The sequence below is a fragment of the Pomacea canaliculata genome, linkage group LG2 (assembly GCF_003073045.1).
Source record: "Pomacea canaliculata isolate SZHN2017 linkage group LG2, ASM307304v1, whole genome shotgun sequence".
Classification (NCBI taxonomy): Eukaryota; Metazoa; Mollusca; class Gastropoda; order Architaenioglossa; family Ampullariidae; genus Pomacea; species Pomacea canaliculata.
In genome coordinates, this window is record NC_037591.1 from 32,337,289 (window position 1) to 32,364,628 (window position 27,340).

At 42.2% G+C, this 27,340-nt stretch overlaps 1 long non-coding RNA gene across 1 annotated transcript; it reads right to left on the reverse strand.

Annotated features, from left to right (window-relative positions):
• Positions 1 to 258: 258 nt before the first annotated feature.
• On the reverse strand, positions 259 to 19,247 carry LOC112557965. Its single transcript, XR_003098034.1, has 4 exons — positions 18,235 to 19,247; positions 8,425 to 8,738; positions 2,122 to 2,189; positions 259 to 1,012 (listed from the first exon to the last, which is right to left on the reverse strand). It is a non-coding gene; the product is annotated as an uncharacterized LOC112557965 (long non-coding RNA).
• Positions 19,248 to 27,340: the final 8,093 nt, after the last annotated feature.

Sequence of the window (27,340 nt, forward strand, 5' to 3'; positions counted from 1 at the left end):
CAGACAAACACAGGCCCTACTCAGATGAATGAACATTAAAAATTATAAATGTATCGTAAATAGAGACTTATCTTGCTGCCTATCTCACTCACCGGCACTCTTGTTTCTTTCTTTTCTTGTTTCATTCCCACCCTCAGCCCACATCCACCCACAATTCTCTCTTTTGCTTTTTCATTATAAATTAGTTGATATTCCCTGTTAATATTGACATTATTTACTTCAATCAAAATGTTTTTCTTTTAAAACTATGGACACGACTATTCAAGGAACTTCAGTTTAAAGTCAAATAAACGAACAGTCCTACAGAGGAGCAGACGTGAAGAAAAGGAAAAGGGAAAAAAAAAGGTGTGTGGGGGTGGGGGGGGTGATGGTGGGAGGGGGAGGAATTGGCAAAATCAGGTAAAAAATAAAAAAGGAGAGTAGGGCACAAGAATAGAACAAAGAGTGTTAATAATGTCCGCCATATTTATATTTCATATTTCACAAATTGTTGGAATTATTTGATCTGCCGCGTTTTATTTGCACGTGTGCATTCATTACGGTGTGCTTGTATGAGTATTTATCCCAGAGTGTGCTTTTACGCCGAGTTTGTATTACCAGTGTGCGTGAGCATGCACATGTTCACATTTTAGTACGAAAGTGATCAATTGCTACGCGCTGTTTGCTAACTGCCGATGAATGGGAAACATTTTTGTGCCTGAACCCCCTTAGCAGCTAGAGGGAAAGGAGGAGGGAGGGAAGTGTGAAGGCGGTTGGGACAGGGTACCGAGATCTGTTGATGTGAGTGGTGTTGCCTAGAGACAGTGGCCGGCCTTTCTGCAAAGCATCCCCGGAGCCAGCATGCGCACGCGCGCCTACCAACTGTGGCCTGTCTGCAACAGCCTTTGACGTAACGCTGCGGTGGTCCCCCGACCATACATACGCGCAAGTCTTCACGTCCAGCAGCGGCACAGCACGGCACAGCAGGTCTGGTTCCAGGTGGAGTGGATCCGACAGGTCCTCTCGAGGCTTTCTGTCAGAAAACATAATGAAAGATGAGTGTCAGAGTTCATAATCAATCGTTTACGTGCAATATACATGTAAAGGGGTTGAAAATCAGACAGAAACTGGGTTGTAGATGTTTTTTTTTTTTGTTGTTTTTTTGTTTTTTTTTTTAACCCAGCCTGCTTTGCTGTGTCACTTTTCTCTTCTGCTCCTGTCTAAATCTCATTTGCATCACATTATCATCATCGTCGCTGCTACGATCAACATCCTCGTCAGCATTATCATCATCCGCTAAACCAGGATGTCGCTCGCCTGTTAGAAAGGACACAGTGGAGTGTGGGCTCATACCCACCAACCCTACGTGTGGCGGCAAACAACAGATTTGCATTTAAAATTTACACGCCCGCGCATGAAACGGGAAGTGGCTATTAATCTTACATTAAAGCTACTTCGAAAGTAGTTGTGGAGAGTTAGGAGAGGCGAGGGTTGGGGAAAGCAAGGAACCTGCAGGTGCAGACATCAAAAATCAGGAAATTGCTGAGATCCTCGGTCAGGCAAACAGGTTTCGGACCCTGGAGGCTCACTCGAGATGTAATTGTCCCAACCTGGCAGGGTGAGTGAACAGTAAAGAGTTCTCTGTGTCGAGGGCAGGACACAGCATGTAAAAAGCGAGACCCAACCCTCGGGGTAGGCAGGGCAATTTTTTTTCTTCGTTTTTTTAAGCTACAGACCCGAGCGACACTCGAACCGACGACACTGTGCTTAAGCTTGAACTGTGAAGCCTGCCAGTTGTGTATATTAGAGACAAATTAGCATCGGAGGAGGCTGGAAATTTCAGGTCCATAGCTGCGGCATGTGCTCTTCTTTTGTCGACTGCCGCATATAGAGCTGACCACGATGTTTATCATTAATCACATTACTTCATCTGTATATTAAAAACTCAATAACACAGAATCGGGACGATAAGTGTATTGGAGTTAGAAGTGCATGAATGCAGGTATTTGCTTTGATGAAAGTAGAAATAATGCGTTAGATGATTTTTACATTGTCAATAGAATGAAATGAAAAGTTATTGATATAAAATAAAAGAATACAGTAAACGAACGAATATAATTAGAATTTAGTTAAAATGCATACCTGTCTCAGATTCCACAACTCCAGACTGCCTTTGTGATGTCGCTGAACGCCATTATCTCATTCTGTCTCTGTAAATTAAAAGGAGGCATAAATTTTATAAAAATTGTCAAAAGCATGTGTCCTTTTCTGTGTGCATTGTGATAATAGAATTTAGAAAGAAGTGCATATATTGAAGCACAAAAATAATTTCTTCTCTTTATCATGACAAACAGCCATCATTCCCTACCGTTTAAAAATTATACTATATTCTTCATGTTTGCACGATTTCTATTTTCCTAAAAAATTATTACATAGTTTTTTTTTACTTTCGCAATAACTTAAAAGATGTAAATTTATTAAATAAAGGTATCACAATTTTTATCAAGCTTCCTTCATGTCCAGTGACAAAGTGTGACAGTGTGAAAGGAGAGCTTTTTACACTCTTTCACACTCTTGTCTGTCTGTGACTGAGGATGGAAAGGGTCAGGGGGAGAAGGGGAGGAGAGCAAGAAGGGCAAATAGATATTACAATATTTGTGTGTGTGTGTGGGTGCATGCGCGCGCGCGAGAGGGTTTGACTTTCAAGTTTCGTCTAACAAATTAAAAAGGGACCAAAAGTCATCAAATGTAAAGAGAAGAACACAAAAGCTTTTCGTATAGCATTTAAATAGTAGACAATTTAAGAAAAAAATGGAATGGAAATATTGGCGCATTTATTTTCTTGCTGTGTGAGGCGCCAGTAATAGACGATGAACGTTTGTCTTGAGACAAGCATGCGCACACACTCCAAAACAAAACAAAACAAAACAAAACAAAACAAAACAAAAAAAACCAACCCAAAAAAACAAAAACAAGCAAACCCAACTCTGCTCGTACCTAGCATTACATCTACCTGTCTTTGCTCAGAGCGCAAAACCAGTTGACATTTCCTTGCCTATCTACAACATCCGAGCTCTTCTTATACAAGTAGTGAAAGAGCGGGGGCCAAACCCATTCGTTATCTTCTGTCACTTCTGTGGTTCCACAAGTTCCGAGGGAAAGAAAGAGACACTAGTTTTCCGCGGCTGGTCACGAAGGGAAACAATGTTAACCACTTGCTTTTGTCTTCTTTTGAGAGCAAAATGTTTCATAAGCAATGCTGGAAGATCTGTCTTCATGTCCAAAAGATATTTTCTAACTTGTTTTTAAAGTCCTACTTGAGGAAAATTACTTTTTCATTTTATTGTAAAGAACTAATTCCCGAAAATCTCTCCCATTGGCTGCAGCCTTAGCAATCTAAATGTATCCTTGCTCACAGTCTCGGATTTAACCTTTTCCTCTGCACGTGGATGTTTGAAAACTTTACCTTTACAAAGGAGCTCATTTGCTCATAGCAAGACATTTATTTCCCAAATCTTAGCAAAGAACCCCTTTGCGAAGTGCAAACTTTCACTTCGATGGTTGTTAAATCTTTAAAGATAGCCAGCGCTGTTCTTTTTAGTTAGAAGCAGTCAAAGTCACAAATGAGGATTTCTTTTTAAAAAAGCATTAAAAGTTGGTTGCCTAAAACACTTATACAAGCTCATGTACAGACACAAAATATCAAAGGAGCAGAAAGACAGAGTCTCTAAGCAATATCTGTCGAAACCATGATTTGAAAGGCTCATCAAATAAACAATTCAGGTCGGTTCAGAGCGCGCGCACACACCTGTACCCTCCGGCACCTTCCCCCACACCATCCTCATGCTCATCAGTATGCGCGAATGTGTCGGACCCCTCCTCTCAAGCAAACAAATCTCTGGATCACCGAGTGCAGCAGGTATCTTACCTAGCCATCCAGCCTCCTCCTCCTCCTCCTCCATCACCACCACCACCACTACCACACTGCTAACCCCGCATTCACCACCACCATCCCTAGTACCTCCTACGGCAGTTGTCGGTCTCTCCCTTGCCCCTGCTGTGCCCCAGACGTCCACATCGTACTCCTCTCTTTCGTGCTCGATACGCATGCGCGGCAATAAAGCGGGTTTAGGGGACGACATATATATCTGAAAAGGAAAATCCTGGTGTAGGAAAATGTGGCTTTGTCTTCAGAGATTAGACTTCGAGTTATTTGGGGGACAAAATCCACACAAAACTGTGTGTCACTTCCCTGACCGCCCCTCTCTCTCTCTTATACACAAACACACATTTTACCCACTCCTTCTCTTCCTTTTTATTTGATGATGTATCCGGGTTTTGTTAGTACAGGTATGGTTAATGAAAGGATATGATTTTGTAGGCTGAAATAGGCTTTCATTTGATCTTACATTTGCTCTCCTAACTTTGGGTTAGTCTATACGACTACACTATACAACCTTTGGACTATACCATATGACATTTTGTCGTTTTCCTTTTGTATGTTGTATATTTGATGATTGACATGGCAGATGTAAGTGTGACCCATCTAGACTAAATAGAAGTGACATTTTGCATGTGTTTGGGTGCCTTTTATGAGACATTAATTATGTATATAGGACTTTTATAGGTACATCGGCTAAAATACCTATAGACTGTCTTACCACAACAGACGGATTTCATATTTTGAGTGTCTTTTAGGAATTCTGTTTATTTATGTTTTTATTGTCTACTATTCTAATCGACGATTAAAAGCTCAAGTTTGATGGAGAAGTGTGTTCCATTATTATACTTTAACCAGGGTTTCTGATGTAGCTCCATCAGAGACGGGGCACTTGCGGTCAGTGAAGACTTCTGTCTGTTCTAAAGTGTTATGAACTGACTCTCTGGAACTCCTATACAGTGTATTAACTTCCACCTCATCATCATTTAAAATTAACATCATCTTTGTTGATTTCAGATCCATTTATTTGCACTCTTTCTTTATTTGTGTATCTTGCTTACGTCTACCCTCCCATTCAGACTCAGGTATGCAGACGACATTTCAAGGAAAAAATTCTCTCGCTCCTTTTCCCCTATTGCCCTTCTCTCTGTTTCTCTCTCTCTCTGCGCGAGTGTGTGGCATGCTCGAGTGTTTATGTATGAGTACACGTGCATAGGTACCCGCGTCCATGCGTATTTTTTTCCATTCAGCCATGTGTTTAAAGTATGAATACGTGTTTGCATGACTGCCTTTATGCCCCACCATGTGTCAGCCTTGCTCTAAATTAGAATCGGCACAAAAACTACCCAGCAACCACCTCGACCCTCCTTTCCCACCTCCCCTTCCCCCAAAAGACACATACACGGCCGCCATCACCATCACTCCCGTGCTAAATAATAGCTAAACAGCAAGGCCGGTTGCGAAATAGCGAACACGACATGCTATGCTGCGCAGCACCGCAGGTCACCGCCACAGCTGTGCACCCTACCTCAACAAATGGAGGCGAGTCGAGATCCTGCACTAATGCTGCCAAATAAGGCATGCAGGAGAGCTCAGCAGAGGGGAGGGGTGCATGGGAGATGTCAAATAGATACGTATCATTGGATACTCAGATTTACCTGGCATGGCGTGTGAAGTACCCGCCTATCGGTCGAGCCAGGCCGGCCATTTTTGAAAGTGAATTAACATCTCCGCCTGGAGCAACACGGTTCTGACCTCCCTCTTGCGGGTCATTTCAGGTTACACTATCCTCCACCCATCTTACATGATCCCCGTTCCTTTTTCTTCTTCTTCTTTCTCTCTATTCCGTCCTTTGATAAAGATTATTGTTTCAAAGCACGCGCGCTCTCTCTCTTTCACCTTCTCTCCCTCCACCCTCAATGTCTGCAGGGCGATTTTTATTTATTGATAATTTTTTTTTCTTCTCCTCCCACGCACCTTCCCGTCGTTCCTCGCAACCCAACCTTTCGCCTGCCCTTGCCCCTTTCAAACTCGTTCCATCCCCAGGTCTTACTCCAGGAAGGCCGCGGTACCCGCCTGACAACCGCGCATCCAGCAGCCCCACCCTTCCACCCCTTGCTTGCGTGTCTTTCTTCCACAACGACGCTTCTTCCACCCACCACACCCCTTTACCCCACTCCCCCTTGCCGGTAAACTGTGGAGTACAAGTCGGCAGGTGAGTCACAACAGGGGCAGGCAACTAGTCAGGAAAGGGCGGGGCCCCATTCTGCCCCGCGTCACGCGTCTGTCGTCGGTGGGGGTTGTCTCCCGTTCGGCCTTAATTCATCCGCTAACTTACCTGCCTTGTGGCGGCCACTTCAGCAGCAGCTCACGCGACACACACGCACGCACACACCTGCACTCACTCACGCATTTGTGGCCGACCTGCAGACAAACGTGTCAATATGCAAAGAATTGAAATACTGGGAAAAGAAGGCGGTGCATGGGGGTGGCCGATGGAAGGGAGCTCGCTTGGGTGTGCACGCCATTGCCGTGCAAATGAACCTATAGAAAACCAGGGTCTGGCGTGGGCTGATTGCATTTGTGCTCGTGTTTTTGCGCGCGTGTATAATGTGCGTGTGTGATAGAAAGGGAGTGTGTGTGATAGAAAGGGAGTGTGTGTGTGGGAGATGGAGAGAAAGGAGAGAGCTAACTAACAAATAAAAGAGAGGTCCAAGGTAACATCAGGAGGACTTTCTAAACGATTTCCAAGGCGATTTCGTAAAAATTCGAATATCTATAATCTGAAACATCAGTTCAGTTAGTGTTACCAGCCTTGGCGAAATGGAAGTCCGCTTACTACAAATGTTACTCATGGCCGCCATGATGAAAGAATGGGGAAGGGGAGACAAGGATATGGTTGAGTGCATCCGTTCTGGCTGGCTAGTCAAGACGCAAACAGAGCAGACATGTTTCCACGAGTCTCTTGATAACAACTGTGATGATACTAATTACAACATAATAACAGCAACTGAGTTCAAACTTCGGAAACTCGACAACAAAATGGGATACATCGGATGCAGAACAGGTCAGACTTCTCGAGCCGCCTACAGTTCTGAGCGGAAACGAGTGAAAACGCGAACATGTAAGCCCGACTTGCCTTGTCCTTACACCACAAGAAATCTCGTATGTTATGCGGAAGCGAGAGGACCTCTGTGAACACTGACTAATAGGTACACGTATACAGAAAGAGTCACCAAGATATTCAGCGACTCGGCAGATGGTGTACGCACTCGATGTTGGGACAGAGGGCACCGCGAGAGGGAGGTTCCAGAGAAAGCGGTGGGCGGCGAAGTGTGACGAACACTTCTCCATGCTACACCTTGAAAAGGAGTGGGGAAGGGAAGAGGGCCGGGTAGCTGGGTCCTGACAAAAATAAATAGACAAGAAAACACAATTTAGGTGACTTCACGAATTCAGAGACAGTAGCTTATTTATCAAAACTCCAATCTAAATGATTTCTGCCGGAAAGACTTTCCTCGGTAGAACATGGCTTTGAGCAGCGTCATGCAGGCAGTTTGAAAAGAAGTGAGCGAGTTCAAAACAAAGACAACAGCAACAAAAAAAACAAAAAAAAAAAGTGTGATCGCCAGCGATGCAAGACGGTCGCGCCAGATTTCCTACAGCACGCCTCTGAGGTCATAAACTAAGCTACAGCCGTTGTCTCGCGACCGTCAAACACACCTCCGCCATCCTAAAAACCGGTAGATTCACCCAGTACAGTTTGTCAAAGGTCAATAAAGAAAAAGAAGAGCGAGGATGATGATGTCGTCATCATCATCATCATCGAAGCAGATATCAGGATTACAAAGAAGATATACAGGAGAAACCATTGGCAAGTGACATTTAAAAAAAAAAAATTATTTCAATCAGTCAATGGCGGTCACTTGTGTAAACTGCCCCTCGGTTCATCAAGATGTCATGTGACTCAATCTCTTACTTATTGATTTCTGGAGAAGTCAGGGACGGTGGATGATTGAGCAGCGGAACAAGGGTATGCACTTGAAATGCTTTTATCAGGGTGCAGACGGGCGATTTTGCAAAGACACTAATCGGGGATATGTGCACATAAATCAAAAGATCGATGGAAGTTGTTAATAGAAAGCAGCAATAAAGTGGCAGCGTGTGTGTGTGGGTGTGAGTGTGTGTGGGTGTGAGTGTTTAAGTACGTGTGTGCGTAAGCTTGTGCTTATGCACGCGCTAGAGTGTGTGTGTGTGAATTTTTAAGAGCTTCTATGCACCAGACGACCCCAAATCGGACCATTCTCAAAGGCAAAGCTTCATAAAAAAAAAAATCCCAACCCATTTCCTTAACCAGCCAATAACCAACCAAAGTGCGTAATATAACAGCAAACTCCCGTGAAATGCAAGGACCATATCAAATAAATGCAAATCCATAATAAAATCGATCATAAAAGCAAACCCGATCTGGTCTGGGACCTGATGGCAGTATAGTAAGTACTCACCCGACGGGAAACAGAAGGCGAGAACGGGAAAACTTGGGCAGTGAGCCTTCTTGTCTTTCCATTCGTTGTGGGTTGTTGAGCTCGAGGGAGAAGGTTTTCCTCCATATCTTTTTTTAAAAGATGTCTAGCGAGGTGCGGTGTCGTCGGCGTGTTTGCCTTCCACTCCGCCGGTCTTCCAGGGGTCTCTGCGACCGCCCGGTCACATCTCCGGTTCACTGAAGCAGGGATGGCATGCCTGTCTCTGGCGATCACATAACGGCGACACCGCGCGTGGCTCCATAGAAATGGACAAAAGCTTCCCATTCTCTTCCGGCCTGAAACGAAAAAAGATACGATCATTCAACGGTCAGATGGGGTGGTGACGTTTTGATTGAGATTTCCGATTTGATATGCGTACTAATAAATAAATAAAAAGGTCGTGAAAAGAAGTTTATATTATCCTTTAAAGTCAAGAAATATTCAAATGGCTGATTATTTGTCAGTCTGAAAGGTGAGCACAATGAACGCACCTTTCCTCAAGTTTCAGATGTCTATCAATAATACTTTTTTTTTCGTTCAGTCCGTTTGAAGGTCTGGCACAACGTCGGTCCGTTTGAAGGTCTGGCACAATGTTTAATCTAGTCTAAGTTCAGTGCTAATCACTGTGAACAGGTCCAGAATGCCGCCATGTTTCCCATGTCCAGGTGTTTTGTCCTCCTACCTGCATAAGAGATGGAACCGAAAAATATTGACTGCTTATCAGTCATTTATGAAATTTGATATTTTCTACAGAGAGGACTTCATTTCAACCAGCTGCAAAGGTGAATGAGTGTATTTTCGATATTGTCATCTGCTCTTGTAGACAGGATAGGCTTTCGTAGAGACTGCTCAGCGACTGTCAACTAAAACGTTTTGTGTTTTTTGTTTTGTTTGTTTGTTTTCTTTCTTTGAGGGGTGGATGCTCACTGCTAATGAGGACAGTGAAGGAAGGGAGATAGCACGAAAGATCAACAATGAAGAGGAACAGAAGATCGTAACTTGTCTGATGTCACGTAGTTCAGTTTGCCTCCACCAGAGGGCAGCACGTTACTAACAGTGATGACGTGGCGTTGCTAGGAAGCCACCGGTCGCGATTCACCTTTATCACAAAAGATTTTGTTGACATGTGGAATCGAAACATAGTTCATCGAGATGTTAATGGTACATTCGACAGTGCTGTCATCAACGTTTATCAGTGTTTATCAGCACTAGTAACTCATAGCAACCTCGCTGGTTTATACTAACCCTCATTACACTCAGCTACTAACACATCTATTCCCACTTTGGCTTCTCCTGGACTTCAGAAAAAAAAAATCTATAGGTATCAGGTATATATAGAGAGCAGATTATTGTAAAGCTTCAGAATAATGACTCATGTATCGGGAAAAGAAGGGATGATGGAGGATAGACCGATAAAATATATGAATAAATAAAATAATTACAAGAAAGAAATGCCAGAAAGCAAAAAGAAAGCATTAGGCAAATATGATAACAATATTTTAATACTCATTATTTAGCGTGCGCAAACTGTTTTAGAGCTTGCACTGATGAAAAACTTTCAAAATTGCCTGTTTTATTTTGAATAGAGACGAAGCTCTTTAAAAAGTTTCTCAAGTTAACTATACGATGTGGAAGTACAGTTACCAGAGCGACATAACAAGTAGGAAACTCCCAGATGGTACAGTGTTAACTTCCAAGCATCCAAACCACTGCTCTAGAACTACTCGAGTAATAGAACTTTCTGAAGTCACCAGGCAGCCATCTTACAACTCGTTAAGTCATATAAACCGACATGGAACAGGAACAGACTGACACCTACCTGCTTAGTTGTTTTTTTTTAAATCAAAGGAATAAAACAGATAAAAAATCAAACCAGAACAGCAAAAACAAAAAGCATGCAACTTTGCCTGTTTACGACATCCCTAATACCACAACAGTTTCGCCTTACAAGTCGTTAGGTGTCAGTCGACCCTAAGCAAACCCAGCCATAGACTATCTGTTAGTTTAAGATCCGCTGTCCAAACCGACATTACGGCGCCGTCATGCGGAGGACTCGCCATCAAATGACTAACATCGACAAACGACAGACGATGACCACCTTAAGGTCAGTCGCTCATGGCAGTTACAGTAAAGAGTGACGAAATTACCAAAGTAATCAATGTCTAAAAAGTGTGCAACCAGTCAAGGTGTGTGTATGTGTGGTTTTATTTTAATAACGATGGTAGAATTTTTCTTCTCACCTACCCAGTATGCGTGCAGCCACAAACCTGATTTCCTCATCTTTTGATCCCGCGCCTCGTCATGTCATCTACCTAGCCTCGATAAATCTACCATACCCTTTTGAAACCCGTATGTAATGCTTCTGTTGTCCCCGCCCCTTTCTTGAAGAGCGTTTTGTTCTTCGCTCCTGCCTCGCCTTGTCATCTTGTTTCTACATCGACCTCACACACACACACGTCTGCACGGTGCATCTAGCCTTGCAGCCTCCCTGCCGTGTCGTCACGTGGTCTTGTCTACGAGGCTGGACCTTAGCCTCCACTTGCCGGGGATTCTGGCTCCTCCCATCAATCAATGAACGCCGGAGAGATATGCGCCCAAACAACGTTTTTCTTTTCGCTTGTCTGTGTCTCTGGTCCGATCCATATTTTCCTTCCGTGTTTTCGCTGCCCTTGACGATCGATGGCGAGTTTGAGTCGAGTTCACTTTAATGGACTCGACTGTTCACATAAGCTTCTAGGTCAGCTTCGTGCTCCTAAACTCCAAGACCAATGTTGAAGCTTGTGCTTCCGGTTATAATGGAAAAAAAAATACAGGAAAGAAATTTCTCTAAAAATTTCACCATTTAAATAAAACACATACAACTGCACAATGTAAATGTAAAATTTCGAAATTATGTCGTTTTTGGTCTCTTCAATACTTTTCAAAGACATTGAATACGAAATACATCCTGTAAATTTTCTTTCTTTTATATATTCCTCAGATCTTCATCCATCTTTATTTCTGTTTCTTCTCGCTTTAATCGCCTTCATCAAGTATAAGCTTTCTCTACTTTTTTTTCTTCGTCTTCCTTTTTCGACAGTTTAATTACTACCGTACATTTTCTTTCGATGCATGACATGCATTTTCAAAGCTGACAGGCTTGTGAATTCTAGTTCCTCTTTTTATTTGTCTTAATTGCTTCACATCGACTTTTTTTTGTGTGTAAATCAACCAACCGCAGAAAGAGATGGTTCACAAGCTAATTTGCTGTCTCAATACAGGAGACATGCATGGAATGAAATTTCCGGTATTTAATTAAGTCCTAATTGCTGCCAATTTGTTTTTACTCTTCCATGTGCAATGTTTCACCTAACTGCAGTTAATTTGTAATCATCATATCTTTTTATTAATTCTATCGATATGACGTTAACATTCATACTATAATATCATGATGATACAATATACAGCAGAGGACAGCAAAAGATACACTCACAAAATTAAATAAAATTAAAAGTCAAAATAATCATTAAGTAAACAAATAATAACAATAACATTTGTATGTATATATGCCTAAGTTACTGTTTTGTATCGATCATTTCCACTTTTCGATTGAAAATTTATTTTTTTCTATCTACGTTGCAATACGTAAATGAAAGCGTTGTAGGTATGATATACCTGAAGGCATTTTAGTCGGCTAATCGAAACTGTAGATTTTTACGACAATATGTTAACGTAATTAACAACCACTTACAGTTGAAATGTAAATAAAAAATTGAAAATATGTGCTTAATTAAGCGGAACCTTTAAAATTACATTTGCATGTAGCTGTGAAAACTTTGGTCAGCTGTGAAATATGCTACTTCAGTATTAGTTTCAATGAAAGATTACACATATCAAAGATTTCTATTTTCCAAACTACATCAATGTTGTTCGTACAGTTTTGCAATATGCTTTTTATTAAAAAAATTGGTTGAACTAGAATAAAATAAATCCAGTGGAAAATAATTTTAAGATCAATTGGTATACTCATCAAGCTGAGCTAAAACTGAATCGAATTAATACAAAACAAACGTCGTTCCATTTTAAACTGCAGAAAATTCTGTAATTATATGAAACTGGAATTACATGTGTTGGAACGCGCTTAAATCGTTAACTGTCTGAAAGGTAGTTATCTCAATCTTTTTTGGAAGAGAACTACGAAAAAATAAGCGTCCAAAAGTGAAGGAACAAGCTGAACACTTAAGAGGATATTGAAATTTCCACATACATCCAATTTGTATGGAGGACGAAATCGTTTCTGTTGTTGATGTTTCCATATTGTTGATTGGGCTGCAGATGTTTCATATTGCTACATAGGTTTTTCTGCAGAAAGTTCTATAATGACTGAAACAACATTGTAGACAGAAAAGATTTGAGTTTTAACGTTTAAAAACGTTGGAAGCTTAAATAAAAACTACTGAATGTATTTATATATACATCTCAGAATTAAAAGACTAGGGTGATTTTTTAAAATTATTGGGGGTAGTGTCGGATACTATTTTACCACCACCCCAACCCCAACTTCCCCACCCACCCCAAAACCCTGGATGAATCCCCATATCCCTTTCCGTTCTCGAGATATACATGTCACATGTCAAAAAAAGTTAAAATCGTTATGACACAACTGTTAATAGATACGCATAATTAATGTATGGTCCCAGCTCTCCCATAGATTGATAATGAGGCCTACACAAGGTAGACGTATCCATGTACAATTCCGGTCTATGTTGTTGACCTGTTTCTAAAATTATGGAATGTCTAATGTGGTAATATCATAGATACCCGAGGTACTACGCACACTCTACATGTTGCCCTTTGCTTCTTTCTTCTGTTTTTCGCCATCGACAAAATTATCATTCATCTCTCTCAGAATAAGTGGTCAGCGTAGATGAGGTGTCAGCATGTTTGGGGATAGGGAGGAGGGGCTGTGTGCATGCGATGCACGAAATTTTGCAGGGTTTCCACCACCCCGAGAGCATCTCATAAAGATTCCAAAAAGGCCCCAACGATCCGCCAAGAAAAGGTAAATCTTCCATACCAAAGTTTCCCCATGCATCACTATATAATGCATCTATATCAGTAAAAGCAAATACAAACTGATCGATTTGTAAAACAGTTTCTCTGAAGAACCCGATATATATATAAAACAGTCATGGATGCTTCGTGTGCCAGCTGTAAAAGCTACATAGTACAGTAGGCCGGGATGTAGATAAAGGCCAGAATTGAAAACAACTCTCAAATTTTAATCTCTAGACTAAATAAATCTTTTGTTGCTAACTTTCGTTTCCCAACAAGCAAACACGGGCAGCTAATTGTGTGTGCTCTATTCTGGACCTGTCTGAGTCTCGCTTGGATCGGAGGCTAGGAAACCTTTGCACTGCCTTGACCCCCTGCCCACCATTCAGTAACGGGCACCTTTTTTTTTTATTTATTTACTTGTTCTTATCAGGGAAAGTGGAAGGATTCTGCTCCGACACCAACTTGCCCAGCCATGCCCTAGATGTGGTGAACCGCTCATATTTTATTTACGTCCCCCTTTTATGGATGCTAAGCCATGTGACCCTTCACCTTTTAACCCATCAGATGCCTGCCATAAAGCAGACGTGATTCACAGTATTAAAAAAATGCACAGTCTACTGTTTCACGTTGTATTGCCACTAATCTCTTAGCAACCTGCACAACACACAAACAAACAATCTCATTTATTTTAACACGAGCACATTCAAAAAATTATTTACACGCATCGTGAAAGGTACGCATGTCTACGGGTCTCGCCAACAATGAGTCTATTCAATTAACATGGCGACAGGTTGCTTCGTCGTTCAAGCGTGTCTGTAATCCCGCCATGAGGTTCTTGACCGTGACGAGAAACGGAAGAGAGAACAATACAGGCGGAATCGTAGTGCATGGAATTCACTGACAGAGGGAGGAACGCAACTGGACGAAGAAATATCCAATACACTCTTTTCCAAATTTCTCTAAATCTCAAACAGTAGTTTGACAGTTGGTCATCCAGGTAAACATTAAGTTCACTGAAAACGTTTATTTATTTAGTTTTATTTTTTTAACCAGCTGTTGAGAAGCTGTCTTGTTGTCAGTGGCTAGTCCTGCTGTCGTGTTCGAGCCCTGACATGGCTGAGATGTTAGCACGACCCACTTACCTAATGCAACAATTTTGCGCGGTATGCGTCACGCTCCAGTGCTTTTCCACACTACTGTAATTTCTCCCGGAGAAGGGAACAATCGATTTTCAGTCTTCTAAAGAACAAAGGTTAGCGGGAGCAGGGAAGGTAAGTAAGGCATGGGGGAGAGGGATTAAAAGTAGGTCCAAAGACTCGTCCCGCGTTGTTGATGTTGTGTTTGTAATAGTCTTCACTCTTCTTTAAAATCGCCAAGATATAGTTAGAAAATGGTTATTAGTTTTGTTGTCTTTTTTTTTTTACGGAGGAGACAGAAGCTTTTGTCTGAAAGAGCGGATTGTGGATGTCACGATGAGCGATAATAATTGGCGACAAATGCAACAGCTGCCGACACGTGCGCACGTGCATGGTTGCAACAGGCGTCGCGTGCGTGCGTGCTGCATCCTTTGCGAGTGCTTCTCACAGACCCGACAACTTTGTCATCTCCCACGGGATGAGTTGCGCCGCTTTGACGTGGAGCCAGATGGCGCTTCTCGTCACGTGACAGACCGAGTCGACCGAGGCCCTCACACTGTCATCGTCTGGGTCTTCACCCGCATCCTGCTACCGTAGCTGGGTGAATATTAATGAAAACAGGAAGCCAGACAACTGCAAGGGCAGATAATAAAGCATTAAATGAATGTTAGACAATCCTGAGAGCAGGTAATAAGGCTGATAACCAGAAGATTGAGCTGGAAGCGAGTGTTAGACAATTCTGAGAGGTGAGAGCCAGGCAATAAAGCTGGAAGTGAACATTAGACAATCCTGAGAGCCAGGTCATAAATCAGGTAATGAATTAGATAATCCTGAGAGTTCGGTAATAAATTAAATGTCAGGGAGCGCCAATCACGACAACAGGCATTTTATCGATAATATTTCACATTGTAGAATGTATTAGAAACAGTTTTTTTTTCAAGTTTTATAAAGCAATAGCTCCTTTCAAGTTTTATTTATGATTATATTTTGCGGGCGTTGTAGCAACTGCATTCAGACTTTTTAAACGTTTTTGTATTGTCGACATGGCTTTTCTGAACTCTCATCAGCACCTTCATACCCTACGGCTGTACAGAACACGAACAAAGTTCGATGCGCGACGGATGTCAATATTTACTAATAGGGATCCATTGTCTAGGCTTTCTATAACTCTGTTTACTGAACTCCAACAGCAAAGTTCAGTGCATGGCGGCCAGGAAGCGAACTGAAAACGCTTGTTGGGGTGTAGCTCGGGGTCTCCACGGCGACAGGGTGTGCACGCTGACTGTGTTATCAGTACATGGGAGCTGTAGCTATGGACAGGAGTAGCTGACTGTCCCCGATATTGCCTTTCCTTCGAGCCTATGCATGGAGCAATTTACTTGTCAAACATCAAAATACTGTTCCCCCGACCAACAGCTGAGCTATCAACACCCCTTTAATATTGAGATACACGCTAGCAAACTTTCCCACGCACAGAAAAAAAAAAAGGCTGGTATCAGAAGTGTATGTGGGTCTGATTATGGTGCTGATAGACATGACTACTGGAAGAGCTGGGATCATATGTTAATTAGATCGACATTTGTGACATCGTTTGACCTCTTTCTTTTCATGGTGTAGTTCATTGGGATTTAAGGAAAAATATTTTGTACCGAGTTGAACTCGGTCATTGAGCAAATAAAATGCATGCCACTCGAGCTTTAGCACTCAGCAGAAGTTCTAATTGAGACGATTACTTGGCAGACAGCACAACATTGTAATCTACATCAAAGTTAGGAACTGAAGATGCCTTTTGTTTTTCAACAGAAATTATTAAAAAATTAAAGTTGAAAGAAAAAAGTGTCTATAGTTTGAATTCTATGTTGACCAGACATAGTGCAGATGTTTCTGGTCTCCCGAGACATATTGCTTTTGCAAGGTGAGGATGAAGCATCGGAGGAACAGCAGGACATCTGCGGTCCAAAGCTATGAATCCAAGAGGTGGTAGTAAGTTCCAGGTCGCAACCTTGTGTAACACTGTTTCTGACAGCTTATCTCTGTTTTCGTGTGAAAAATGTCCCCATGACTATTGAAAGCTTCTCTTTTTTAACCTCGGCTGGTAATCGTGTTGGTACATAAAATTGTGTGATTACTTTGGAGCAGAATAGCACGGCACAGGCATTTACTGGCAGCAAGTGTTGTCAACAGTAAAGATGGGTGTGTAAGTGGGGGAGGAGGAATTGGTGATTTACGCTGATCCAGCAACTAAGGCTACATCATGGCAAAGCATCCAGCTCTGCAAACAGATGTCACATGCAGAAAAAGAATAGTGTGCCCGAGACGAAATCTGAACCCAGGACAGCCAACCTTTCACTGTCACCGTGTATAAAAGTCAGAGGACACCAGTAGTTTGTGTGGAGAACTTTCAGGATATTGGAACTTTAGTCACCATGCTGTATCCACACTTGTCTGCCAATACATTTGGCAATAAAATGAGACTTTGGTCACCGTGCTATGTTCACACTTGTCTGCCAATACATTTGGTAAGAAAGTGGGACTTTTTTTTAACTGCGGAGGTTTGACTTTGGGGGAACTTTGCCTGGTTAAGAACAACCTTATGAACAGCTTTAATGGGATGTATGGATACATACTGCAGAATAGGGCACTGTTTGAGAAATCTTTCATATGACCGTCACATGAAATGTCATGTCAACATTTGTTAATCATAACTACATATCCAGCACATCCAACTAAAAGATCTCTGAAAGCTTTTTATCTTGTGAAGATTTTTTTTTTTTTTTTTTTAGCTGTTGACATTAAAATATGAAAACGATTTCTTTATTCAAGTGGGACGAATTAGTAAACCATCATCTTTTTTAAAAAAAAAAATCAATGAATGTCTAAATAAAACAACAAACTTTTATCCTATTTCTCATTGTGAATTATCTTGAAGTGACAGCACATGTGAAAGCAGTGACTGTGTTTTTAGCGAACGTCTGTCCCAGGCTCCTGTATGAAGGTCATCTGCAGAGTGTGGTTCGGGACCTAGAAAACCGGTTTGCTTGTACTTTTCCACCACATGGGTTCCTTCTATCAATCCAACATATTCCAACCGAGCATGATATGCAAATGACAAACTCTTTGTGAACAGAAAGACTGATGAGCATGCCATGCTAATGTGAAACAAAAGCCGATATTCGAATTTTCTGGGGTTGGGGGGGGGAACGGTTGTGAGCGTTGAAGACCATAAAACTGCTGGGTCAGGGTGAGGTGAAGGGTCACACAGCGTAAAACAGGTTCTTATACTGATTTTTTTTTTCACTCTATGAACTCAGCCACGGCATTAGAGGAAACTGAAACGCCTTAATACACACTGCCAACAGCGAGACAGCTCCAGTAAAGTGTCAGTTAATAAAGAAGAATCATGCTTTCACGAATAACTTTAATTGTTACTGGCTGGCTGGCTGGCTGGCTGATTTTCTGGCTCTGTCTCTCCAGCTTCAGTATTCTAATTACAAGATTATCTCTTTACCTAGTAAGCAAGTTGCTCTGTGTGTGTGTGTGTGTGCAAACAAAGAAGTCACCAGAGCTGATAACACCACATAACAACCAGCACATAAATCCGCAAGATTATCATACTTACAGGTCATCGGGTGGACAGCAGCCTTCCTGTGCCACCACCGTTGCGAGTCCTCTCGCACACCTTCATCTGGTCTACCCGGATGACCTGACGTGGCTGCTGGCAGTCGTCTGGGACGCGGTCTGAGAGTGTCGGTGCACACCGGGTGGAGGACCACACCTGCACCGGGAGACGCCCTGACGAATTGACAGCCTTGTCTCTTATATTGTCATGCCCTTGCTGTATTTACTCAGCTCGCTTTGCGCGCGCCACATGCAATCAGTGCTCGGATCCGTGCCGCCCGTGTGATACTGGGTCTCCACAGACCGCAGATTAAAATTTCTACTCCACCTACCACCCTGCCGTGTAGGGGTTTTAGCTATGTGGTCCCTTATACCAAGGCCAGCAGAGCTAGATTGGCCAACATGAAAACAAATTGTTGGGGGGTCGATTCAGCATAATGCAGTAGCAACTTCTCGATCCTTATAAAAATAGTATCCCACGTGTATGCTTTGAAGACCAAATGTTTCGAGAGAGCTAACTTTTCGAACCATCGCCCTTGACGTCTTCGCCAGGTATTTGGTTCAACGGTTCCCGATTGAAGCAAATATTTTAATCATATTCCCACTAACTTTATCTGATCAAGCTCCTGTATAAGCTCATTTAAAAGTTCTATTTCTTCAACCCTTTTTTATTATTTTAATTCTGATTGTCAGATACCGTTTAAAACGTTGTGCAGAGAGATTAACAACTAATCTATATTAACAATATAAAATTTTATGTCCAGAACAAGTCCCACAAGCCTAGTGGTTTTCTGCACCGTAATAATTTTACCTCCGGTACGGGTAAGGAGTACATCTACCCGACTGACGACCCCAGCCGCCCAGCTTTAGAAAGCTTTCTGAGAGGCAGCGGAGATGAACATAAAACCGCTTTTGTTCCTTTTAAGCCCAAATCCGAAGAAGACGTGAAGGGCTGTGCCACTCTATACCAGCTCGCTAAAAAAAAATGTTACGAGTTGAGTGAGTGGCTCACCCACGCACGCACACACTAACACATACAAGCACGCACACATGCACGCACGCACACACACACACAAGTACACCTTGGATAATGCAGCATACGCGACGAGTCTTCAGAAAACTCAATTATTTATTCGCTCGCTCACTCACGTGTGAGCGTCACAAACAGCCTATGGCAGTGGCTGTCAACTGTGACTTTAACTTCCAATCTCAAACATTGCTTCCCCACTCCCCTCCAGTCTCCAAACGAGAAGATCTTTTCAAAAGTTCAGGGGAGGATACCAGTCAGTCCAGACACACATAACTCAGTTTCGCAAGGTCCCTGAGTCGAAGGGTCCAGCACTGTGCGTTACCCTGTGCTGGTGGGTGTAGGTCCCTCTTCTGTTGGCGCCAGCACCCTGAACACTACACAGTGCAGTTAGCCCTGGGCAAACTCCTGTATAGAGATGGCACTGAAATGAGTACTTGAAAAACCGGTCATTCGCTGAAGAAAGGACCCCAAGTCCTTATACTCGACTGGATTCATTCAGTGGCCACAGTGCAGCTTCACGCAGAACTGGTTTAGAAAGACTCAGTCGTCTGAGCTCAATTCATTGGGGAATCTCTTGAGTCTCTAGAGAACTTCTTTCGAAACAGTCGATATTCTTTACCCCCGTACCTGTAGAGGAAAAAAAAAATGTTTTCTACGTGGCTGTCAGTCGTCGTGTGTCATTTTTTCAGGTGGGAACTGGAATGTTCCTCTACACTGTGCAGACTCGATCACCGGCAGTCGGTTTCTAGGAACTGCCTTTGACGCACATTGCAATGCTTAGGAACACTTTACAGTTGAACATTTGAGGTGCATTTGAAAGTTACTTAATAATTTAATTTTTATTCCCAATTTAGGTGTATGGGAAAAAATTTTTTCATAGGGCGAGAGAAAAGAATAAGGCAGCCAGCTGTTAAAAGTTCAATAATTTGTAATATTGCTTTCACTGTTTTGAAATGTTTTGTGATTTGAAATATACTTCCGGTGTTCTTAACCTCAGCAGCCCAACTCCAAACAAAAAACAAAACAAAATCAAGAGAAATATTCTGATACTGATAGCTGTCAGACTGATCTTCACGTATTGCTATACAATATTTCTTTCACATCCATTTTTCAACACGAAAGGATATTTTCTACTTGAGTTTCTAGTAAGAGGTTCTCTTATATAATATTTCTTATCTTTTTCGGGTAATCAGGTTTTTAAAAAAAGATTTTATTCCTGTGATGTTCACCATTTTGTTCTAATTTCATTCCAATTATTATTCGAACAGAAAAAGGAAAAGCAGGGAAGAGAAGGAAAGAGAGATGAAAAAAGAAAAAAAGGAAGCACTTTTACAAGATAAACATTAATAAATATCTAGAAAGCTGTAACACAATTAATGCTGCTTTATTACAGGAACGAATCTCTGGAGAAACAGAGAAATTTGCAGTGATGCTTTGCCTATTGCTTTTAAATACCTAAGCTTACTGCTTAAGTGTTACCGAACTTCGTTGATAGAAGTTAATGTAGCTGACTTAGCTTGTATCTAATGCAGTTTATCAAAAAGATTTTATGTTATCTACGTTAAAAAAAATGTAAAGTGCTATATAACAAAGGCAATTTTAAAAGCATATCCAGACTTAATGCAGGGCTTTCCAAAACTCATAAAAACTCATCTTAGAATCACGCGTTGCTGTCTTCTTTTTCTTTGTCTTTTACTTTTCACCCGTGCACGATATCCGGTTTGATTCGCTCGCGGACTAAAGAATACCCGTCCAACGTCTTCTGTAGGCCTTGCAGCGTGCTGGATACCAACATTCATTTCCTCCAAGGATGCAGGTGCCTTCGACGTTTCGACGACTGCAAAATGATGCTTTGCCTTGCACTGAGTATTTGAGTTTTTTTCTGTACAAGAAATAAAAAATACTCATCTTCCGTAGAATTCAGTCACGTGCCTGCACCTGTCTCCCTCCGCTCCTCCCTAACTAGAAGCCACGTTACATTTGTTCGAAAGCCCATGTAGCTAACCTTGTACCAAACTCGAGAAAAGTTCTCACCTTGGAGTGACAAGCGGGACAAGAAAAATGGATATCAAGACTTGTTACGACGATCAATGGAGAGAAAAACCTTCAAAGAACAGAACTTTCCCCGCCCGGCAGGAAAGAATGGTTTGACCAAGAAGAGGGAGATGAGGGAACTTACCGGGCCAGATGGAAGCAACAAACAGCGAAACCTGACACCATGGGCAGCCCTCACTCTATGTGCTTTTCACTTCCCTTCAAACCCTCCAACCATCCTTTCCCACCCTTAGGTAAATGTTCGGCCTTTAATGAACGATGATGATGTTGATGACGACGACCATGACATTTGTTGCATTGTTCATGCTTGAACTGTCCTGCAGAAAATTGGTTTCGTCCGTTGTGTAATATTATTTAGTTGTTACTCTGTTCGCAATGTATACAAGGTTTACAAGAGTTCCCAGAACAGCAAATGCTATAAGCAGCACGTACGTGACTAGACATTGTAAAAAAAAAAAAATCATCTTTTCTATCGGAAAGCCTCTCTCCGAAGATGTAAGAACACTGCACGAAGCAGCTCATATCGATTTCGAAGCAAAAGAGCGTCAGACCCACAGAGCAAACAACACAGAAGGCAGAAACCTCCATCAGTCAGGTCTTAATAATAATGATCACATCAACACTCAGGACACAAGACACAGCGAGAGAGAGAGAAGGCTACAAGACGGACGAGGAAGGACAAGAAACATTGCCAGGGAGACTCAAACGATTTTCGCGTAGGGGAGGCACGAGAATAAACACTCTTCCCCTCCCTCCCGCTTCAAGTGGCTGTCTTCGAGGGACCAGTGTAAAGATCACGTGATGCCACCCCTCGGGGCATGTCCCCGCCCAGCAACCCGGCGTTTCTCGCGACCCTTTCATCCGCACTAATCATTAGAACCATTTTGTTCCGGGAGGTGGGGGTGGAGGAGGATGAATATATCGAAAACCGTTCGAATAGCATAGGAGGGTTAGGGGAAGGGATGGGAGACTGAACGGATGGGTGCTGGAAACATTGCTGCCGAATTTCAAAATAAATCTTTCATCACTTCTCTCCGAGAACATTTTTTCGCCATCTTGTTGGCTTGCTTACCAGCTAGGCATTACATCAGTGAATAAATTCACTTGAAGCTTATCTGTTTTTATTTATTGGAAGCCCCGTGTGTATGAGGTGTGTGGTGCATGTGGCTGAATCTGTCTTTCTGAATATTGTCTCTCTCTCTCTGCATTCTGTGTCTGGACCCCTTTCTAGATACGTTAGTGCAAAAGCATCACCAGAAGAGCTCTGACAACATTAGCTTACACCTAACAGTGATGAATTAGACTGAGCCCACAGCATGTCAGCTCATTACACAAAACAACAGAGAGTCTACAAGACAAACACACTAACTCTCAGCAGACATGTTTAAAGCACCGGCATCTAGCATTCTCACCCAGTATTACAGTACGCATGCACTCGTCAGAACTCAATTTAGCGCTCCAGCGCACCTCCATGTGTTTGCAGACGAAGTTCGAAGCGCGTGCGTCTGCCGCAAGCATGTCTGAGCCTGCAGCCTACGGTTCCGAAGGGAACAAACTCGCCAATGACGTTTCGCCCGCCAGGCGGCGTGGCAACCAGTACAATGAGCAATTACAAACTTGTTACACAAAAATCGTCGAGTTCCGTTTTAGGACACGTGGCTCGGCGCTTGCTGCATTCTTTTACAGCGAAAACAGTCAATGAAAATGCTCATTAAAACGATTACTTTAACTGACTGCTTTTGCGTTGACTATCCAGCTTAACGCCGATGGATACGGTATGCATCTGGCCCCAGACTGCAGAGTATGTTATGCGTACTATAGACACCCTTTTTTTTTTTAAAAAAAAGTGGTTACCTCGAATGTCTTATTTTGATATTCGGTAGAACAGTAATCACGGAGACAACGATCATTATATTTCGTTGAATACCCTACAACCTACAGTGGCAGCAAGCAATTTCAGTCCTGTCTTCACATTTTTTGGTCTCTATATTAAATTATTAGTCATCTCAATGGAAAGCAGTGAATTAGTCCTCAAAAAGAACTCACAAAGCGAAGTTATGATAATGAGGTCTGCAGTGACTTACATTTGACATTTTATTTTTAAAAGATTGGTAGTATGCCCAGGATAGGGCACAGGAATACGAGTGGTGTTAAAAAAATAATAATAAAATTGATCCAGTCTCTCAACTAGGCTTAGATTGTGTTCATCCATCACTGGTGTCTTTGTTTTGATGAAGCTGAACTTTGTTTTTGTGTTCATAGCGTTTCTGTGTGTAACATCTCCTCTATCTAGCCTATGAAAGATTCAGGAGACATCCTCTCCATCCTCTGCATCCTCATGGGAGTGTCTGCCTCGCTCTGACTGTCTCTAACGTCCTAATACCAAGACCAGCATCGATCCACCTCGTTTGGCCAATAAACAAGCAAAGTGCCTCGGCCTGTCCAGGTATATCTGCAAACAAAATGAGAGTAACCATTGGCAACCGGCTACGCAGTTTTTGCGTGCTCTATTTTGTTGATTAAGCCCGGAATCTACACAGTTTAATATTTATAACGGTCGAAAGCGACATGTTCTGCTTTTGTAATTTACGGCAATACAAGCCCTTCATCACTTTTTCTCCTCTTGTTTGACTTTAGTGTACGTTCCGCCCCGAAGAATCTCCATCATTAGTCCTTTTTGTGGAAACACGGACGAAAGGTTTTAGTGTGTTTGTGTGTGTGCACGACCGCTCGGAAGATAGGGATAGACAGAGTGATGCAGGAGAAAAATGGAGCTCTCGCCGAGTTGAAGAATCGGCATTAAAATTAACGCTTTCTCGTGAGGCATGTTAAGATAACAGCAAAAACTTACAGTTTTTTTTACCCTCCACAAAGGCTTCTAACAGCAAAACCAAGAACTTCTGGGAACATCACGCAGAAGGACTTGGCTTTGATGAAAAGAAACCACAAATAATCAATAAGATTTATTTTGAAAATAGAAACATGACATACAGGGACAAGCAGCTTCTAAGACTGAAGTAAGCCTGTGACGCCGGAGTCCTAAGTCTGGATAATTGAGAGAAGACGAACATTTTTTTTTTTTTTTTTTTTTTTTTTTTGGTTCCTGCAAGATAATTACCGTAGCTGAATTTTATTTATTTATTTATTTATTTGGTACTCTGTCCTCTTCCCGTACAGCATTCTAGATTAAAGTAAAGTTTTTACCAGTAATCATATCATGAGTGAAGGTAGGGGAGGGTGCGGAATCACTTAAAAGCTGCATACGTCAAACCCAAACCTCTCCCCAAAAATATCTGTGTGTGTGTGTTTTCCAACAGGCCGCGAGGTCTGCATGACTGCAGGCGGACGAGACGTCTCCTGACGTCATTTACAGGCAAACTGCCACGCCTAGCAACTGTCGCAATTCAATGAACCGGAACGAAGACGCATGCAGTGTGCTAACGACTGACCCCCATGCTTGGGGTGCGATGAGAGTGCTTGGAGGGAAGATGGAGCACTGTCGCCTCGCTCAGCCTCCGGTCGATGCCGACGGACAGAGGGAGGGCGGGGACGAAAAAATTAGTCCGGAAGTGACGACAAGAGAAGGCAAATCGTGGAAGCAGCTTGTTTCTAAATAGGTTAGCTAACTCCTCACGAAGGTAGCATTCAGTTTAGCTTGACATGGCGCTTGCAATCTTTGCCTCGATTAGTTCCTGGCTTGTTATGTGGCTAATCTTTGCGAGAAATTTTCATGTACTTTTAAACTATCCAGCCTTTAACTTTCTGAACGCGATATTAACAGAAAAAGTTTAATTCGGGTATAAAAAAATCGTATAATTTGTGTGTTTGTAATCGTAAAAGTGTGAACTTGAAAAAAGCAGTGTTGAATCTACCTTCAATTTCCTTTGGCAGTGAATAACTTGCTGCTGCTTTTTTCTTTTAAATTTCGTAATCATCATTTAACACTAACCTTAATGTTAATTTCCTGACACTGTTTATTGGTGAAACTTTGTTTATCTACACATCCTTCATGACATACATCAGTCTTTGCGCATTCCTAATTTGTGTTTGAAAGTTTCTCTACCCATCAACCCATCAAAATAAAAATTGACACAGAAACGTTTATGAAAGCCGATAATAATGTTTGATAAACGAAGAATGAAAACCGTTCTAAACTGGTGCAGAAGACTGCAAGCCAAAAGCTAAAAAAAAAAAAAATTATCTTCTAACATCTTAAAGATTCTGACTCGATCTGTTCCAACATCCCATCCACCCCAGTACTTTTTAGCAAGTTCAACAACTCCATCGCCTACAGCATCTCAGTTAGCTTTCTTCTGAAGACCTTTTCATCATCAGAATCTACCTCCTCTGCAACTTGTTTTTTCATAAAAATCGGTGTCATGGTGTGAGACGAATATTTCTTCCTGCAGCCCGAGGCTGTGCTGCGAGGTCGCCCAAGGACGACAAATCCCGGAGTGAATTAAAGAACGATAACTGCTTCATGTCCGACAACTCTCATCCTCGGCCGCTCATCGAGCCCCTGACACAGGCAGCAGTTGGTTTTGTTTTTTCTTTCTCTCTCCTCCTGTTGATGGGACGAAAATCCATAACCCTCCCGCAGGGCGTTTTCGATTGTCGTCATGGTACACGAACAAACTCGTTATAACTAGTAGTTTTGTCTTACGTACCACTTGATTTATCCTCGCTTGAGCGATTTCGCCATTTGGTATATGCGACTGTTTCTTTTCCGAGGGAGAAAGTACGATTGACAGAAGAGATAGGAATGAGAACGAGAGAGAATATAAAAACGCATAATATGGATTGCAAATGAGAATGAAGGACTCGTTGGCCTTCCAACGGAGTCGGAAGAACAGACAATGCGTAGAAAACTGTCCTAAAGTAGAGTTTGTCTTGTTTTAATAAAAAAATAGATCAGTACAATTGCACTCATCAAATACCCGCAACTCTTCATGGGTAGTTTTTATCATGCACCTGCTTCCCCTACCCTGGTCTCTCGTAGTCATCGCTGTCTCGTGTAGTGTCACTATTGTCTCCTTAGCCATCGCTGTCAAGTGGAGTCACGCCATTGTCTTTTTTGTCGTCGTTGCTATGTTTGAGGCGACAGTTCACCTTGGTCTTTGCTTTACACGGCATTAACTACACTCATTGTCTCCCCTTCAATGCTCTCCTGTACCGGTTTCTGTCGTCTAGGGGCGGTCCGCTTCCTCTTTTCTCAGGTCTTTGATCTCCCACTGTAAGCTGCACACCTGTGTCAAGCTCAGGTAAAAAAGCTAGAGAAAATGTCTCACTGGCATACGAAGCGAGCAAGTCACCTTCTCTTCCACCTTTGACTTTTTTTGCCCGACCCACATTTCGTGAGGACGGTAAACACCGCAGATCAGTATGTGAAAGGCGAAATGTCAAGAGTAGCTCCTCGACTGACCTCTTTTTTGTCCTTTCCAGGTACCATTCACGTCAAGTTCTAATTATTTTCTTGATGTCGATGTTATTTGTATCTAGCATTCAGTTTCAAGTAATAATCATTTGGTCACTCTTATTACTCTTGCGATAAATTTACCCACCCACCCATCCAATTTTCTAGCTTTTAATGATTCCTTGGATGCATGTACAATTATCTGTGGTGGTGATCTATCTTCAGTCGTCTTTATGGAAAATACAAGCTGTACCTACAAACCCCTATCAACTGTGATATGCTGCATACTTTCACACTTATGCCTTGAACTTTCAAATGCACGCATCGAGTCCTGACATAACATGCGATCTCTATGGCTTAATGCCCAAATTCCGATCCCAAGTAGTTTCTTCCTGTGTTTTACGTACACCATAGCAACAGAAGCCTGAAGCAGTATCAGAGCTTAGCAAAAATCTTGAACATCACAGTCCGAAACTCAATAATCGAGGAAAAAGCTCATTATTCAGCGTCAAATGTCAAACATTAATTTGCTTTTTACTTGACTGGTCTATGACGACTAGATGTATCTTAATATCTACCTACTCACTGACCTGAAAGTCCTTCCAACCA